Here is an 18,368-nt window from a genome sequence, read left to right on the forward strand (position 1 = left end):
GACCCAGGGAGAATTTCCAATTTCCCATCCATTGGTCCATTGGCATGGGGTGAGGAGACCTTTAGATTTCATTTATAATGAGTGGGAGGGTGAATGTGAATCCCACAAGGAGTATGTTGTGGCATATGTCTTAAATCTCAGGACAAGGCTCAGGGAACTCATGGACTTGGCTCAGGAGAACCTGGCAGGAGCTCAACAGCAGAAAAAGGTCTGGTATGACAGGAATGTTCAAGCCAGAGAGTATGCTATGGGGCAGCAGGTGAAAGTTCTCATTCCTGTCAGACACAATAAGCTGTAGGCAACTTAGAGGGGCCCTTCAAAGTGATAAGGAAGGTCAATGATGTTAGCTATGGTAAAACTTTTAGGCAGGAGGTAGGGCCACAAATTGAACCATGTTAACATGAGGAAACCTTACTGCAAAAGGCTGGCCCTTGTGGTAAGTATTTGCAGTAGGAGGCAGGAGGAGTCTGAGGGGGATCTCTGCCTATAGTGAGCCAGCCAGCAAAATGCCAAGTTACTATGGTGGAGCCTAGGGTTGCAGGCATATGATATGACAGTGCAGCACTGTAGTGGGGTTAGCAATGCCAAGGCAGATGGAATCTCAGGCAGGGTATGGGATAATGTATTCCCAGGTAGGCTCATTACTCTCAAGCAACATTTTTCAAGGGGCACTTGAAAAACTAGCTTGAGTCTTCAAAGGGGAAGCTGTGACAATAGCAGGTACTGCCAGCCATGCCAGGAGAAGTAGGACAGTGGATGTGTAACATACATATGCCAGCACAGCTAGCCTGAATTTTGTAGAGTCATATGTCATTTGTATATCAAACTGATTTGTACAGATGCTTGTGTTGAAAAATGTATTTGTAAAGCTGCTTGTGTTAAAATGTATCAACAGTGTGCCCTTCTGAAAGAAAATAAATGTACATGCATTATTGTAATGGAATTAAATGCATATGTTTCAACAGATGGGAAGAGGTTAAGCTTAAAGTTCAAAATATATCTGAAATGAAATTACTTTATGGGTTAAGTCATAAAGATGTTATCCCACCGTTTTGAATGGAGCCAGAGATGCAATGTCTGTGCTAAAGAATAGTTAGTAGCTCTGTAGGAGGAATAGAAGCATTAAAATGGTTTTAGCACTTCCAGGAGCAGCAGTAGATCTGAGCAATACTCTTGTGTGTGCATTATTGACATGTAGGTGCTAAAATCCTGGTAGCTTCTAGTGTTGGTGATAGCATGAGAATCAGAAGCCAGATGCATGTGATGTCATTCTGTACAGAAATAATGTTTTAATATTAGAGGAGACTGAAGTCTCAGGGGCAGTCTGTTCTTCGAAACCTGACTAAAAAGACCCTCACCCACATTATCTTGCTTTGCTCTATTCAATAAGTAGGAACAGCAATTATTTTAGTCAATCAGGAATAAATAGTGAGATTAGCTAAATACTGTTTTTCTGTAGCTTTGTGAAACTTTATATCTCTGTTATTTTTAATATTTCCTGTATCTGAAACTCTGGTGTTGACTGTAAATAGATATTTAGTATTTTCATGTTCTTTTATTATTTATTAAAAATGCAAAAACAAAGTACCAAAACCACCACAGTGATAAACATAAACAGAATACTTTAATAAAATAATGTAACATGGATATAAGACAAGAGCTTTCAGGTAAAAATCCTTCTTCAAGTCTAAAAACTTTAAAATTCCATAATTTCTTAAAAGCCATGTTTCAACCAATCATATAGAAGATGTAAATGAACCATATCATTCATTAAAACATTGGATGAAAAGATCTGCATCCAATCGTAATATTCGCATATTAGCAAACTGTTCTACCTCCATTAGTCAAAAAGAAATGTTAAATGACCAATGAACAATGTACATACACTCCTTAATCATTGGTGCTGTATAAGAGCATGAACCAGTCTAAAATCAAAGTGCACCTATTGCATAGTAAACATGAACTGCACATCCAGTGAATACAGATTAAATGTTCAACAAAACAGGAAAGCATCCAAAGGCTAATGGACAACCACAAAAAGGATCTGTCTGTGTCTCACATAGAGACATGCTAAGTACTAATCAGATCATATTTTTAGAATGTAAAGCTTAAATGACATTGCTTTTGACAGCTGCTATGTGTTTATTCAGTGATTTGATGTTAGTCTGAAAATTTTCACTATGAGATTGGCAGTTATGCCTAGTGAGCATCTCATTTAAGCTTTCCATCCTAAAATATGATCTGATTAGTAGTTAACATGCGTCTACGTGAGACACGGGCAGAATCTTTCTGTGTTTGTCCAGTGGCCTTTGGATGTTTTCCTTTGACCAATGGCAGATTGATGTGTATATGTAAGGGAAATAGATTGATCTTGGATATGGACTGCTTTACAGCCATGTGGTTCAGGCTCTTATACATAACATAAGCAGATGATTGTAAATCAAAATGGAGGGGATGATGATGAAAAAGGGGGGGGTGGAGTTTGAGAAATAAGGAGAGTGGAATTTTAGATGCAGCTCCTTAAGGAGAAAAATAAAAAAAATGCATAAAAGGCATAAAAAAGAAACATGGACATGAGAAAGAAAAAGAGATCTGATATGGTGCAATATGTATGCAAAGGTGAAAGCTAAACTAATCAATACAAAAAAAGCAGCACCAAAAGTTATTTAAAGAGAAGTACAGGCAAAGGCACACATATATAGAACATTTCACAATATAAAAATAGAAAAAAAACAAAGGGGGGATATAGAAAGGAGGATTAGTAAAACAGAAGTTAAACAACTAGAAACTGAAGTTATGGATTATTTGCAAAGTGAAGAACTTAGTATGGAGACTCCAATACAGACAATGTAGCAGCATGATGACATTACAGGTCCCCAGCTTAAGGAGCAACAGATGGAGCAGGTGGCAACTGAAGCTTTCCAATATGATAATGCTCTGGAGCCTTCTGTAGAACAGTATGAAAGCTTAGCTGAATGTGCACAGCAAGGGAAGGGGCAGGAAACAGTGGCAACTCAGACACAGGTAATGTTGCAGGGTGATGGGCCAAAGGGTACTGTGTATTTGAAAAGGATATGTCACAGGAAGTTTTTCTGGAACATTCCGTAAACTACTTGCAGGAAACAGAGAGAAAGAAGACACTCTCAATCCAAAAGAAAATGATTTAAGGGAAGACCTGCTTGACAGACATATTAAGATAGATGAAAGAAATGGATTACAGAAAGTAAATACAATCCAAAGTGTGAGATGACTGGTAAAACAGATGAACACAGTAATCAGGACTATTAAGAAAAATTCATATGATATAACAGAAATAAATGGAATACATTAGTGTGCAGATAAACTGATAATGGATATAGGGCTACCACAAAAATGTGGAGTAACAAAGGAAAGAAAGAAAATAAATAAAATGCCACCATGAAGGCATCAAATAGAGAAAACTATAAAGCAGTTAAGAGAAGTGGTATCACTGTTAGAAGAACATAGGAAAGGGAACATATCTTCAAAACTACTTAGAAAGATAGATATGAAAAAAGCAATGTTTAATATCAAAACAGACCAAGATCTATCATAAGCTAGTACTAATAATAAACTAGAAATATCAGCAGAGACAAAAACTTAGACAGGATACAGATAAATATATAGGAAAAGTCCAAAATAAGCAATTCATTCATTACCAAAAGATTTTATAGAGAACTGGGAAAAAAGCAAAAGGAATAGAACCCCCCCCCCCCACGCAAATAGGCACATTTTGGAGAAATATTTATGAAGACCCTGTTGAACATAACAAAGATGCTGAATGGACAGAAAAATAAAATAAAAAGTAAAGAGTTCTAATGAAGAGGATATGAAATATGATGAAGTAACAACCAGAGAAACTGAGACAAAATTAAGAAAAGCTTCCATGGAAAACCCCAGGCCCAGATGCAGTATCTAACATCTGGCTAAAGAAATTAACATCTTTGCACAAAGATTTTGCCCGGAGTAAGAATGATTTATATGCTCATCCCAAACAGGCACCAACCTGGTTACCACCAGGAAAAATAATACCCCTCCTTAACAGTGAACCTGCAAACCATTCTAAGAACTTTAGACCAATGGCTGGCCTTCCAACAGTACACCAATTATATACTGGAAATGATGCAGACAGAGTTTACAGTCATTTAGAAAAATAAAAATCAATCATGACAATAGAGCAAAAGGTAATAAAAGAAAGTCATACTGAACAAATGATCAGTTGTTGCTAAGTATGTAAATATATAGATAGTACAGCTCAATTTACATATCCTGATCAAGAATAGGTGTATAGATTTAATGTTCAAGCCACCTGCAATTCCGAACATGTAGTGTATTTAGCTTACTGCACTTTATGTTCTAAGTTTTATAGAGGTAAAACAGAAAAACATTTAAAGAGAGAATAAAGGAACATATTTACTATATAAGTAAATGTAATAGTGTTAGTGCTTTGGCTCAACATGTACAAGTAACAAATACTGAACATAAGTTTAAGTTTATGCCCATAGGCAGAATATATGAGAATATAAGAGGGGGTGATGTAAGAAATGCTACAGAGCAATTAGAAGCCAAATGAATATTCCGATTAAGATGTGACTATGGGCTTGGGTTAAATGATAGTGTACCCATTAAACCCAAACTTAAATTTAGACCATTAGTCAGGTAATCTTGTACAACTGTGATCTGAGTTTATTTTAATTTATTGCTGATATGTGAATGTAGCATTTATAGTTTTTATATATTTTTTTATATAATTTTATTTACTAACATATTGATATGTATTTATTTGTTCTGTGTGCATCTGTATGTTTAAATATTGAGCTTTTACTAGGTCATGTGACTAACTGCTAAGTAGTAGGAGTATATATATAGTAGCACTGATTGAGTAATTGTATTTACATCTGAAGAAGCAGTACAGACTGTGAAAGTGCTTATGCATCTTTAATAAATTTTGGTTTTAATACACTGGAGAATTTGGCTGTTTCTGGGTCCATTTGTTTTGTGTAATGTAAAGGAACTTGAGCAGGAGGGAGTGTATAAATATTTGGGAAAAGATGAAGGATCAACAATACAAAATGAACAAACTGAGAATAAAACTCAGAAGACTAAAACTAATATTGAAAACTGACTTAACATCTAGAAATAAAGTCCAAGCTATAAATGAGTTTGTTCTTCCTGTTCTAACTTACAGTTTTGGGGTGATTGAATGGCCCCAAAAAGTATTGGAGTTGTTGGACAAGAAAACCAGAAAACTGCTTTATGCTTATCAGATGATATATAAAGATCAGTGCATACCGAGACTTATATTCCTCACTCTGAAGGAGGAATGGGTCTCTTCTAACTTGATTACATGCACAGATCTGCAGTTGTGTGACTGTATACATTTCTTCTGACATCACTAGATCCAAACATTGTGAAAGTTTTAAAACTTGAGGAAATGTAGTCAAGATGACATCCTTGCTTAGAATAGCAAAAGTGTTTTGGTGTAAAGTGGGAATGGAAATTAAACCAGAAGTAGACAAACATCAGACAGCAACTGCATGTGCCAAAAATCAAAAGAAACACTGTAAGGAAAGGGATCAGATGAGAAGGAAAGAAAATTGGAAAATCCATAAATATAATAGCAAGTACAGAGATCTTCTGAAAGAACCTAATGTTGACCAACATTTGAAGCAGGAAGGGTTAAGGAAAGATGAATTGAAACCAAAATATGAAAGATTAATAACTGCAGCACAGGATAGTGGACTGTGTACATTTTGGTTTACAAAGTTCATTTAACATGTAGGAGAAACAAACAAATGCAGGGTCTGTAAAAAAGAACTGGAAACAGCTGGACAGCCCTTTCCTGGGTGCTATATGCTAATGGCAGAGGACCTGTATACTGAAAGGCATAATAATTTGGCAAGAGTGCTGCACTGGAGCACTGCAATATAGAAGTGACTGAGAAGCATTGGAAACATGAGCCACAAAGCATTGATGAAATTTATATCATGTGGGATCACCCATTACCATCAGTTCAAAATTAGATGCAATAAAACCAGCTATAATAGTCAATGAAAAGAGGAGAAAAGTAGCACTGATCATTGAAATGGTTGAACCCAGTGATCACAGTGTCTTACGTATGGAGAGACACAGAGTTATAAAATACTAGTATTTGCCAGCAGAAATTAGACCAGTATGGAAAAAAGATACCCATACATTTCTAATAGTAGTAGGAGCGGTGGTGGTGCTGCGGTAGCGTTGTCGCCTCACAGTAAGATGCTGTCCGGTTCGATTCTCAGCTAGAGCATCTTCTGCGTGGAGACATGCATGAATGGGCATACCTTTGTTGAAGGTTGTGCATCAGGGCTGGTAACTCGGCACGTAAAAATCAACTACCAATCATTAGTGGACCAGAGTTCTGCTGTGGCGACCCCTAACCGGGAAAAGCCGAAAGACTCAATAAGTAGGAGCAACAGGTCTAATAAAAAGTACAGCTGGATTTAGATATGCCACCAATACATGTAAATCTGTATGCATTAGAGAAGGAGTCAATTTTGGGCACATTGCAGGTGCTAAGAAGTTCACCTTTGGCTAATATCAAAGACTGAAACAATACTAATTTCCTGAGCTCCAATCATACTCTGACTTAGGAATGGGGTTAATGGAAACTCAAAAGAGATGGAGAAATTAAACTGAGAGAAAACATTATATTCATCAAGTAGCATAAAGTATTTTAAGAACTAAGCAAACACAGGAATAGAGAAAGGAGATTTTATGAATAGTGAAAACTGCTAGTAAGGGTACAGAAACTAGGTAAGAGGAAGTTGGAATTTAGTGGAGAAAATCGGCAAAGGAGCCAAGGTATTAGGAGCATATAACTAGTTAAATGAGTGGGAAGAGACCAAACTGAATTTTGGACGGCAGGTTAGAGACTTCTTTCAATACCTGGGATTGATAACCGAATATAGGCAATGACTAAGGGATGGGGGATTACTACTGTGAAAGACAAGATAAGTTAGTATTTTTAGTTGAGTTTAGAACTGAAGCAGTTGTTAAAAAGGGATTATTATCATTTGCTCCAAAAATCTCAATTCTCTGTTTTTTTATTTGCCAAATGCTTATTATATTTATTTATTTTTTTATTTTACATTTGTTAACTGGAGGTATCTGACTGAGCCGAAAAGGCCCTTTTTCAGCAGAGGCCTGGGGAGAAAAGCTCCACATAGAAAAATTACAGATACATTTTGATATTTAAACATAAGTATACACACAAATTACAAAAGACATGTTTTTACAGTGGTATGCAGCACATCAACAGTTACAGTGGAGAGAACAAATAAGAAAATATTAATTTAAAAATGAAGGTAATTAATAGAGTTGTTGTGTACATCTGAAATTTGGAACATAGGTAGAATACATACATAGTTCACAGGTACAGTACATACATTGTATATTAGCCAGTGTTTGTGAGTAAGAGTGAAAACTATTACCAAGTACTCTAGGTTTAGTATGTGTACCTTATTTCCTTCTTTGTTTCCTATTACTATATATAGTACAGCCTATTGGTGTTATTCTGTTTCCAAGGTCTAACTTCCTTTAAAGTAAAGACTTGCTTAATAGTTTTATGTAATAAAAAAGGCACATAATGTTTCAGAATCTCTCCAAATGCTTTGACATCATGGATTTACACAAATATTTGGAACTAAAAATTACATCAAGAGCTTAAGAGCTTTTAAAGCCCCAAATTCCTTATTTGATGAAACAGTATGAAAAATAATGCAAACAGAAGTGGATACAAGTAGTGCATGGTTGTGCAACTAAAAGGATTAAAATTCATATAACCAGGAATATAAAAACAACAATAACAGCAGTAAAAAATAATCCAACATTCATGTTTGGAACAGTCCTTAAGTAAAAATTTGTAGGTACAAACATAAGTGATATCTTATGTGTGTTGAACAATATAAAGTATAAGAAAAGATGATTGGCAAGAGATTTGGAAAAAACAGAGTACCCGCGAACTACCACATAGGAGGTAACCCCCTGAAATCTGAAGAAGTAATAAGGGATCTAGGGACCCAAGTAGATAGTCAGCTTTACTTTGATAACAATGTTGCCAAGGTGGTTAGAAAATCCTTCTATGTGACCCATCTGATCATGAAAGGGTTCGCATCAAGATCTAAGGATGTAGTGGTCCCCTCTACTCTTCCCTCATCAGACCCATTATTGAGTACAATGCACCAATTGGAATGTACCTGGCTAGGCATCTCCAGCAGCTGGAGAGTCAACAGAGGTACCTCACTAAGAGGATTACTGACCTCAAACAGTTGCCCTATGCAGCACAATTGAAAAAACTAAGGCTTTTCTCTGTTGCATACCGCCTTCTCAGAGGCGATCTCTGTCTAACATACAGAGCCATGTCCAACCCAGAACTGTTGAACATGCTCCATCTTAGCAAAACCAAATCTACTCAAGCTACACGCTCTAGGGATATAAACCTCAGCACAACAATGAATAGAACATGCTGGAGGGATAGATTCCCTTCACAAATACTCCCCTTGCTATGGAACAAGGTCCTGATCTACATAAGACAGAGCTCCTCACTATCACTTTTCAAGAAGAACCTTGACGAGTGGATGGGTAACAGAAAGTTCACACCAGGAATCATACCAACAGCTCTACTAGATAGGGGCCAATGCTACTAGCTGCTAGATCAAGGGCCTAGGGAACTAACCAAAGGGGTGGTGAATATTGCACAATGTGGCTGGGCTAATATATGCCTTTGGGCAGATAGCCCAGTACCTACCTATGAATCTATAAAATATAAAACTTTACAGTTTCTAAAACATCAGAAAAGTAGCACAAGTATGGGGCAGGAAGTGAACTGGGAGTGACCTCAAGTAATGAGAGTGGAAAAGGAAATGATAGTAAAAAGCAGGAAAGTCCTAACAGCAAACAATGCTTGTTGAATATGAATGCAGAATCAGGAAAAGATGAGATTTGGAATCCTTTTCATCCAAAGAATTTTTACAACAAATAGGGAAGAAACAAATACAAGGAATAGAGAAACTAAGAGGGGAAGGGTTAATGATTATGAATATGGTGAACAATTGAATAGAAATGGTCAACAATGCAATGAACAAGGACAGCATTTCCATAATAAAAACAAACAAAAAAAATACTAAGAAGGTATATTTTGTTGAATCAATTCATAACATTACTCTTCCTCTGAACTATTAGCCAATACTCATTCACTCTGATAATAAGAACAGTAGCATTTTAGAAATAAAATAATTCATTTATTTGGGTGTATGCTTACTTATGTACAGCAGTCAGTTTCATTAATGGGACTTATGTTTGTACCTACAAATTTGCTAAAATAGTGTATTTTAAGGATTGTGTTATTTAAGGTTGTTCATAAGATTTACTTGAAATGTTATTTAGTGAAGCATGTAATAAAGATCTTAGTAGTGTGAATAATAATTTTTCTTCTAGCTTGTCAGACAATGAATTTTATTCATGTTATTAATATGGGGGATTCTATATTGCCACAGTATCAACCACTGGACATTACTTTCAAGTTTAAGAGCAGCTTTATTCCTTTGTTTTATAATGAATGCATTAATGTATTCTGTAATAAGTAGAATTTGATTGGTTCACTCTGTTTAAAGAGAAGTGGCAATACAGAGATAAGGTTCATTATAACTTGACTAGAGTAGACAGGCAAGCTCTAAAAGAATTACCAAATGATGACAATTTGTTAATTAAACCTTCAGATAAAGGTAAAAATGTTGTTATTATGAATGTGAATCAGTATTATAAAAATTTGCATTGAAAATTTGAAGGATAATGACACTTATGGAAAAAGTAATAAGACACAATATACATACTGAATTGATTAAAAAGTCTTAGACTGCTTTTTTACTATCAAAACAAAGCAAATTTGTTGAAGAAAGAATTTTAATACCTACTTTTACTGTTGTCTAAAACGTACTCAGGAACTCCCAGGTAGACCAATAATTAATGGTTTTCAGGGGTATTTGGAACAGGGTAGATATAGTATTAATGAATATTTGATGACATTTGTGTTTAAATTGAGTTTGTATATTAAAGATGCTAATATGTTACTGTATAAAAATTGTTGGTCTAAAATGGAAGGAAAATTAGTATTGGGCTACTGTAGACATACAGTCCCTATATGCCAACATTAAGTGTTTATGGAAGCCTTAGATTTTTTTTTGGCGGGGGGATCAGGTCCATCTACTTCATGTATATGTGAACTGGACAGCTTTTGTTTCAGTAATATTTTTTTTTTCATTTTTGATGAACAGAATTACAGAGAAAAGAAGGACATAGCCATGGCAGTGAGTTCCCCTCCTCTTATGCTAATTTATAATAGGACATTTTGAGACTGAATATTTTTTATGGATCCAGTTATTTGAGGTGTGTGTGATAATGGGTCTACTTTTACTCACTGAATCTACACATATTCGAATCGCAAACTGACAACTCCACTTCAGCGAACTTCCATTCAACTGAAATCGTGGAATATAGAACTTCTTTCCCTGGGAATTAACCACTTGGCCACCAGGGGAAAAAAGACAACAGAAACAAATTAAACCCACCCAAGTGGGAAGCTTCACCCCCCCCCCACACACACTCCCTAACTAAATATACCAACTCCGAGATGGCACTACATTGGGGAAAAGGGCAAAGTTCATCCTGGCAGCCAAGTGGTTCGTTTCCCATGGAAAGAAGTTCGGTAGTCCGTGCTTTCAGTTGAATGGTGTTTCGCTGAACTGGAGATGGCAGTTTGCGAACTGAACAAGTGTAAATTTGGTGAGTAAAAGTAGACCCATGGCAATGTATGTTCAATATGTAGATGATTTACTTTTTACATGTAAAGGGGAGATTGTTGAATTTACTTTTTTTTCAGAGATGGACCAATAATAGATTTTCTCTTAATTTTATTTACAAAATGGACAGATGTAATATTGATTTTATAGACCTTACTCTTTCTGGTAGAGCTGGGATGAATGTTGTTTAGGAAAGATACAGATGCAGAGACATTTTTACATGACAACAGTCATCATCCATTACATATGATATCTGCTTTGCCTTATGATAAATTCCTTAGATCATGGAGGAATTGTTCTGAGTGGATAGATTTTCTTGAATAATCTCAATATTTAATAAAGTTATTTAATAGTAGAGGATATAATTCGATGGATATTCTGACTTCTTATAGAAGGATGTGTCTGGATGATATAAATTCATTGTTAAAATATTAGACTAATAATGAAGTGATTGATAAGGACAGAAATAAAAGCAAAAAAAATGATATTTTTTTTATGGTAAAGCATTATAATATGTACTCAAGAGATTTTTTTTAATACTGTTCAACATATTATGCCCCGGTTGAGGAATAAAAGAATATTAAATGGTCTTCTCATTTGGAGGTCACAACTTTGTACAACAGAGAGGTTAGTATACAAGATTTGGGTGTCCACTGTAATTTTAAATGCCCCAGTCCATAAATAGGGGGATTAAATTTCTCTGGCAAATAGAACTAATATTATATATGGACAATGCATTGCATGTTCTCTGAAGTTTTTGAACACAATATCTTAGATAAGAAGATCTGAAGAAGTCTAGTTTGTAGACGAAAGCACTCATATTTTATATTGTTGGCTTATTATAAAAACTGTTTTTTACCTCAACAAGGTGGCCTGGATTTCTTTTACATTGGTCGGTACAAGGAAATGTGTTGCATTCTGAAATATAATATACTTTACCCTTATGGGTTAAATAAGGAACTTAACTTGCAAGCTATGATTTGTTGAAAGTTATTGATATTTAAATGTTTATTTTATTATTCTTTTCATTGGACTGCATTAACTATGTGGGGTAGGTTTATTAGATAGTGACTGTATCTAAGTTGTTAGAATGTTATGATGAATTTTTTCCATTGAAGGTTATGTTGCTGAGGTGTTAGAAGGTTTTAATCAAAGCTGCTACAGATATTTGGTTATTTTAACTATTTTATTACAGTTTTACATGGATTAGTATTTATACAATTTGAAATAGTTATTTCCCCACTGTTAAGTATTGATTTCAATTGTTTTAAAATGTAATGTCATATGTATTCTTGCACGGTATATCAAAAATCCTTGTCTATACACACACACACACACACACACACACACACACACACACACACATATATATATATATATATATATATATATATATATATATATATATATATATTGTTTCACCATTTTTCTTTCATCTCTTTCCCTGTAGTCTGGATATCAGTTACTTTATCTGAATGCTGCTTAAAACATCTTCTATTTCCTGCAGTCTTCTGTTATTTCACTATGTGTATATATATATATATATATATATATATATATATATATATATATATATATATATATATATATATATATATATCCAACAGGAAACCACTTCAGTTAAAAATCTTGGAGTATGTTAGGTCAAGCTTTCTTTCTAGAGTGATTGAGGAATTGTCTGCATCAGCCACCATTACCATTTGCTTTTCCCACCATTTATTTCACTTTTTTCTTTTTTTTTGTTGACCTTTTGACTGTCATAGATACTTCATCCACCAACTTCTGTTAACAATTTACAGTAGTTTACAGGCTTTTGTTGTTTTTAAATGGTTCTCAGCCCAGAGCTCTGTTTTAGCTGTTTACATCATTACTTCTATCTTGGAATCTCCTCCAAAGCTAACATACCTTAGATAGTATTAATGTGGTCCCCTCAAGCCTTGCAAAACATGGTACGTTTCCTCTTTCCAGAAAGTTGGAGAGCCCTGGTTTAAACAGATTTTGTCCTTCACTCAGGCAGGCTATGACGACCTCTGTCATGAAATGTGGCTTCTATGGAGGGTGGAGTCTTGCTTCAGTATGTTCAAATATGTAGATTTGGTCATGGCAATTGAACTGTGTGTTTGGCAATTTGCCAATCAGCTGTGATTTTCAACTTCTTCACTTTATGTGAACTCTTTCCTAGTCCTGTTTTCTGCACACATTTGGTAGTGTGTTCAACTGAAATTCTAGTTAATAGATTAGTTGGTTTAACTAGCCATGTATAAATGCATAACTTTGGTTAATTTCCAGTATAATTTATGCGAGGTCTATACTTGCTATGTATGAGCATCTTTATACCCATACTAAGGCAATAACCAAGGACTGAGACATCAATGAATTTGCCAAGGGAGTAGACACATGATCTGAGATTGTGAGCAGTAGTGGGAGGAGCAGGGTAGAGCAGTATAGTGAGTAGGCTGAGGATCACCAAGAAGTGAGGTAGATAGGACTGTGAGCAGTAGCGGGAGGAGCAGCGTAGAGTAGCATAGTGAGTAGGTTGAGGAACACCAAGAAGTGAGGTAGATAGAGAAGTACGACAGAACAAACAGATGGATGGGCTTGTGAGTGACTTTAAATGGGGAATGCAGTTGCATTAACCTCTTCTACCGCCTTTTCTTAACAGAAAAAAAAAGATCAAGACCATGGCAAACACTGATGACATTCAGGATAAAATTTTTGTCAGATGAACATTTAGAACTACAGAAATATTTTCAGTCCAGGCAGGCTACTATATTTTATACAATTCTTTATGGCTAATTGCATAAAGTGTAATTTTCAATGTGACACTGTCTGCTGTATCCTTGAATTAATTGCTTATATTGTAACAGGACAAATGTTTACAAATCAGTCAACACAGGATATCTTACACATATTTTGTATTTGTAATTAATTAAAGTTTACAGTTTAATATAAACATGTTTGCTATATGCTTAAGTTAGTCCTCTCTGGAAATAACTTACTTTATATAAAAGCAGCAATGAGCCACAAAGTCTCGAATTCTAGTTGTGTGACTTTTGCATGCTGGTGCCCAGTATTGTATCAATATGGGCAGTATGGTGGCTTTATAGTGAGATTTCTGCTTGACAGCTTCAGGGTATGCAGCCTAATCCTGACTTCTAATTTCTGTCTATGTGTTGAGATTTCATGTTCTCCCCAGCATCTCTCTGGGATTTCTCTGGGCACTTCAGTTATGAAAAACATACTGTCTGATTGGTTAAACAAAATTGTCTACATATGTACTTTGTGACCTGAGTCATGGATGCAAAGTATACAAAAAAACTGGTAAACTAATATACAAACTCAATTAAATATTGACTTACACACTGCAGCCTTTTCAGAGGTACCATGTTGTACCATTGGTGTAGAACTCTCTAGAATACTCTTGACTCCCTCAATCCTCTGTAAATTTAAAGTGTAAACACAAATCAAGTGACATGAATTCACTGTAAAGAGGGAACACCACTGAGGGACACTGTGAACCTAACTGATGTAGTAGTAAGATGTTGTGATATGTATACTCTTCTTGCAAAGAGTTATGCATAAGTCCCGCTGTCCCTTATAAACAAAATAGGAATACAATGTATTCAAGGTAGTAAATTGTTTAAGAACAGTGGGAGAGCCATATGCCCTCATATGGAACAACTGTTGAATATGCCCTCATATGGAACAACTTGTTGAATATGCCCTCATATGGAACAACTTACCCAGAACTTTTAGCAAAATGGCAAAGAATTAATTTAGAGACAAGTTTTTCTTATATTAAGTTGCTCATTGACTTTTTTGTGCCTGTAGAGCAACACATTTGTGAAGATATCAACAAATTACAAAAAGAACTGTGTAGCCTTAATATTGATGCATAAGTATGAAACTAAACTATTAGCTCAAAAAAAGAAAAAACTTCAGAGAGACATTGTTGATTTTCAGCAAAATGTCTTTCCTTGGCCGAGAGAGCAGCGCAAAGAGCCAGTACAACCTAAAATTTCTAAGGCTACTAACTCAGAGGAAGTATCCTCTGTTACTCAAAATAATGGTTCTGTTAATGCTTCAACAGTGGTGCAGGAATGTGCTGTTTCTTCACCTAATGCTAATACCTCTACATACAGCACACCTTTGGTGGTCCCTCCCCCAACTGAACAGCAACTTAGAAGAACTGCTCTTTCTCCAGAACAGGTAGTATGGCCTAAAACACTGAATATTTCTGGTGACTCTTGTTTTCTTGGGTCCCCTTTTACCCTGCAAATTCCAACACAAGCAATACAAAGATGTGAACATTGAAGGAAAGAAATTCAAGAGAAAGAACTCCTTTCAGGATCGAGAACCACAAACTCTCAAGAAAATGTGGAATATAACAAACAACTAGTATGGAACTTATCACAGAGACAGTTAACAGAAGTTAAATTTACTTAAAAAGGTTTGTCTTTTATTCCATCTCAAAGGGCTTATTTAGCTGACACTATTATAGAGCTGAAATTGTTTGTACGAAAAATAGCTCTTAAAGAGCAGTTTGTTTTTTCTGTGTCACATGAAAGTGTATGTAACTATAAAAAGCCAAGTGCTTTCTGTCCAACATTGTCTTCCACTCTGGAAGTTTTTTCAAATGTATGTGACAACAGATTTATATATTTTTTAAAACCAATAGTGAGTATAAACGAATAAGTTTTATAACTTAAATAAAAATGAGAGACAAGCACCTGAAAATTTACAGAGATATAGTGACATTGAAATACGACCAGCCAATAAAGACAATTCCTTTGTTGTGTTAGATAAAGCGTATTATGTTACTACTATGAATACCATGCTTAGAGATGACAATACATATACCAGCATAGAACTTTATTCTGTACAAAAGTTAATTGAAAGGTTCACTAAGTCTCTTGTTAACTGCTTTGAAGAAACAGTTATTTCTAGAGAAATGTTCCAGTATCATAGTAGAACATCCTGTTGTACTGAAATTGAATGGTTCGCCGAAAATACATAAAAATCTTGTAACTCCAGCTTTTAGACCCATAGTAGCTGGAGGTGGATGGCTAACCGAACTGGCATCTTTATACATAGAAAGACATTTAAGACCCATTTTAGACAAGTATGCAATTGTTTTGCGTGATACAGAACATTTCTTAAGTGATTTTTACTCTTTTCTTGAGAGTTATGCTGAAACTGGTACAGAGATTATGATAACATTAGATGTTATGTCTCTGTTTACGGTTATACCTAACCAAATAGGTCTTTCCTATGTAAAAAAAATTTCTTAAAGAAGAAGGCTCTCTCACTGATGAAAAAATAGAGGTTATTTGCTACCTTATAGAGCTAGTACTAGAATATAATGTTTTTCTATTTGAGAAGCAATATTACTTGCAGACCTCTGGCATAGCTATGAGCACGTCCTGTGCCAATAGCTATGCCAATATGGTCATGGCATACTGGGAAAATGTAAGCATCTTAAATGTTGAACAATTTAATGTGCATGTAAAATTCTATCAGCATTTTGTTGATAACTTATATATTTTTTGGAAAGGAGAGCTTGAAAGTTTAAATAATTTTCTAAGTGCTATAAATTCAGGTACACCCTTCCTTAAGTTTACTATGAAACATTCTTGCACTTATATAGATTTCCTTGATGTTACCCTGTATAGGGGCATAGATGGAAAACTGCACACTAAGAGATATAGAAATCCATGTTATACACATAGTTATCTTGAACGTAATAGTATGCATCCACCACATATTTTTGAAAATGTGGTAAGAGGTCAACTTTTAAGAGTTTCTAGGCTCCATGACCAGGAACAAGAATTTGAAACAACTCCATGTTCCACTAGTATGGACTTTAGAGAACGTGGTTATAAACCTTTTAAAGTTAGTAAAGCATGTGAAAGGGTCAAGTTAGACAGACAAAGTAGCGGACACCCATTTTTTTCACGTTAAGAAAACATAAGAAAGACTGCCCATAATAATAGTTATAGAAATGTAGCTTATTGTATGATTTTTAGTACTGACAGCATAGATATAAAAAATATTATTACAAAAAATTGGAATATTTTATCTTCTGACCCTATTCTATGTGAGTTTGTTAGTGCAGCCCCAAATTTTGTTTATAAAAATAAAACATCGTTGAAAAGACAGCTTTGCTTCCCTAATACAAGTAAACTAAAGCAACCTAGTATTAGAACAACTAGTTTTTGTACCTCTATCTGTGGTAAATGTACTTTTTGTAAATACATTGATGTATCCAATACATTTATACAACCAGACAATGGTAATCATTATGTTTTTAAAGTTAAAGCTAATTGTTACACTAAAAAATTTTATATAAGAAAAACTAATAGGCGAACAAATTAGAGACCATTATTATTGTGCCAATAAAGACATAAAAATACTCGTAATGACATAATTATAATAATAAAATAAATGTCAATGTATCAAAAAATATTTAAATTCTATGTACAATATTAGATAGAAAAAAAATAATAAATACTATCTTCTAAGTGCTCTCAATTTTAAAATGGAATTAATTGAAAGACATTCATTTATACCATTATGAGTATTTTTATGTCTTGTGCCTATTTACTTTAAGGGGGTGTGGTTAATGACATGTGATGTGTTTGGCAGTCTTTAAAAATGCTTCTTGTTAATTTAAAAATTGTCTGATGAAGTTCTGTTATTGGGACGAAAGCGCTTACCGCTATTTATCTTTGAATAAACAATTTCATTTGTATTTGTGGACTACCTGTGGATTTTTCCGTGCTTTTTCTGCATTTGTGGATTACCAGTGTTTTTTTCCATGGAGTCATTTGTATTCATCCATCTCTGCATTTGGTCAGCAGTGATCTTGAAGGAGATATCCCGAATATTCTGGAAAAACATGAACTCATGTGGCAACTAAAGCTGAACTCTTTTAGGAAGCCTGGACTAAACGACTACTGTTTGATTAAAAGTGCACTGGAACTTAGAAAATTGCCACATTGTTTACATGACTAATTTTATTTTATTTTATTCTACCAGTTGGTTTTAAATATCATTTTAAATCAGTTGTAATTTAAGTGTATATTTTGTTTCCATCATCATATATTTTTTCTTATTATTTTTTTCTTTTTCTGGTTCTCTTTTTTCCACTTTATTCAAAATGATGTGTAATAACAATACTAACTAATTATACAATAATATTTTATGGATAGTTTTTAGGGTTCTTGTACACAGACTGGAAGAAGTCTAGAAGGACAAAAGTGATCTTTGTTAACAATAGGTTATTAAAATAGAATATGATTTTTACAATTGATTTTTTACATGCAAAGTGTATATGTATAGATTTATATATATTTTTGATTGCCAAATGGACAATGGTTGATATATTTCCAGCCATGTAGTATATTGTCTTGGATAAAATCACAGACTTAATAATCTACTTAATAATCTGGTTAAATAAGAGGTACCAAATCATTATACATTTTATGAATATAAATTTTATTTAAAGTACATAAG

This window comes from Protopterus annectens, chromosome 4.part1 (genome assembly GCF_019279795.1).
Source record: "Protopterus annectens isolate FY-2018-M chromosome 4.part1, PAN1.0, whole genome shotgun sequence".
Taxonomy (NCBI): Eukaryota; Metazoa; Chordata; order Ceratodontiformes; family Protopteridae; genus Protopterus; species Protopterus annectens.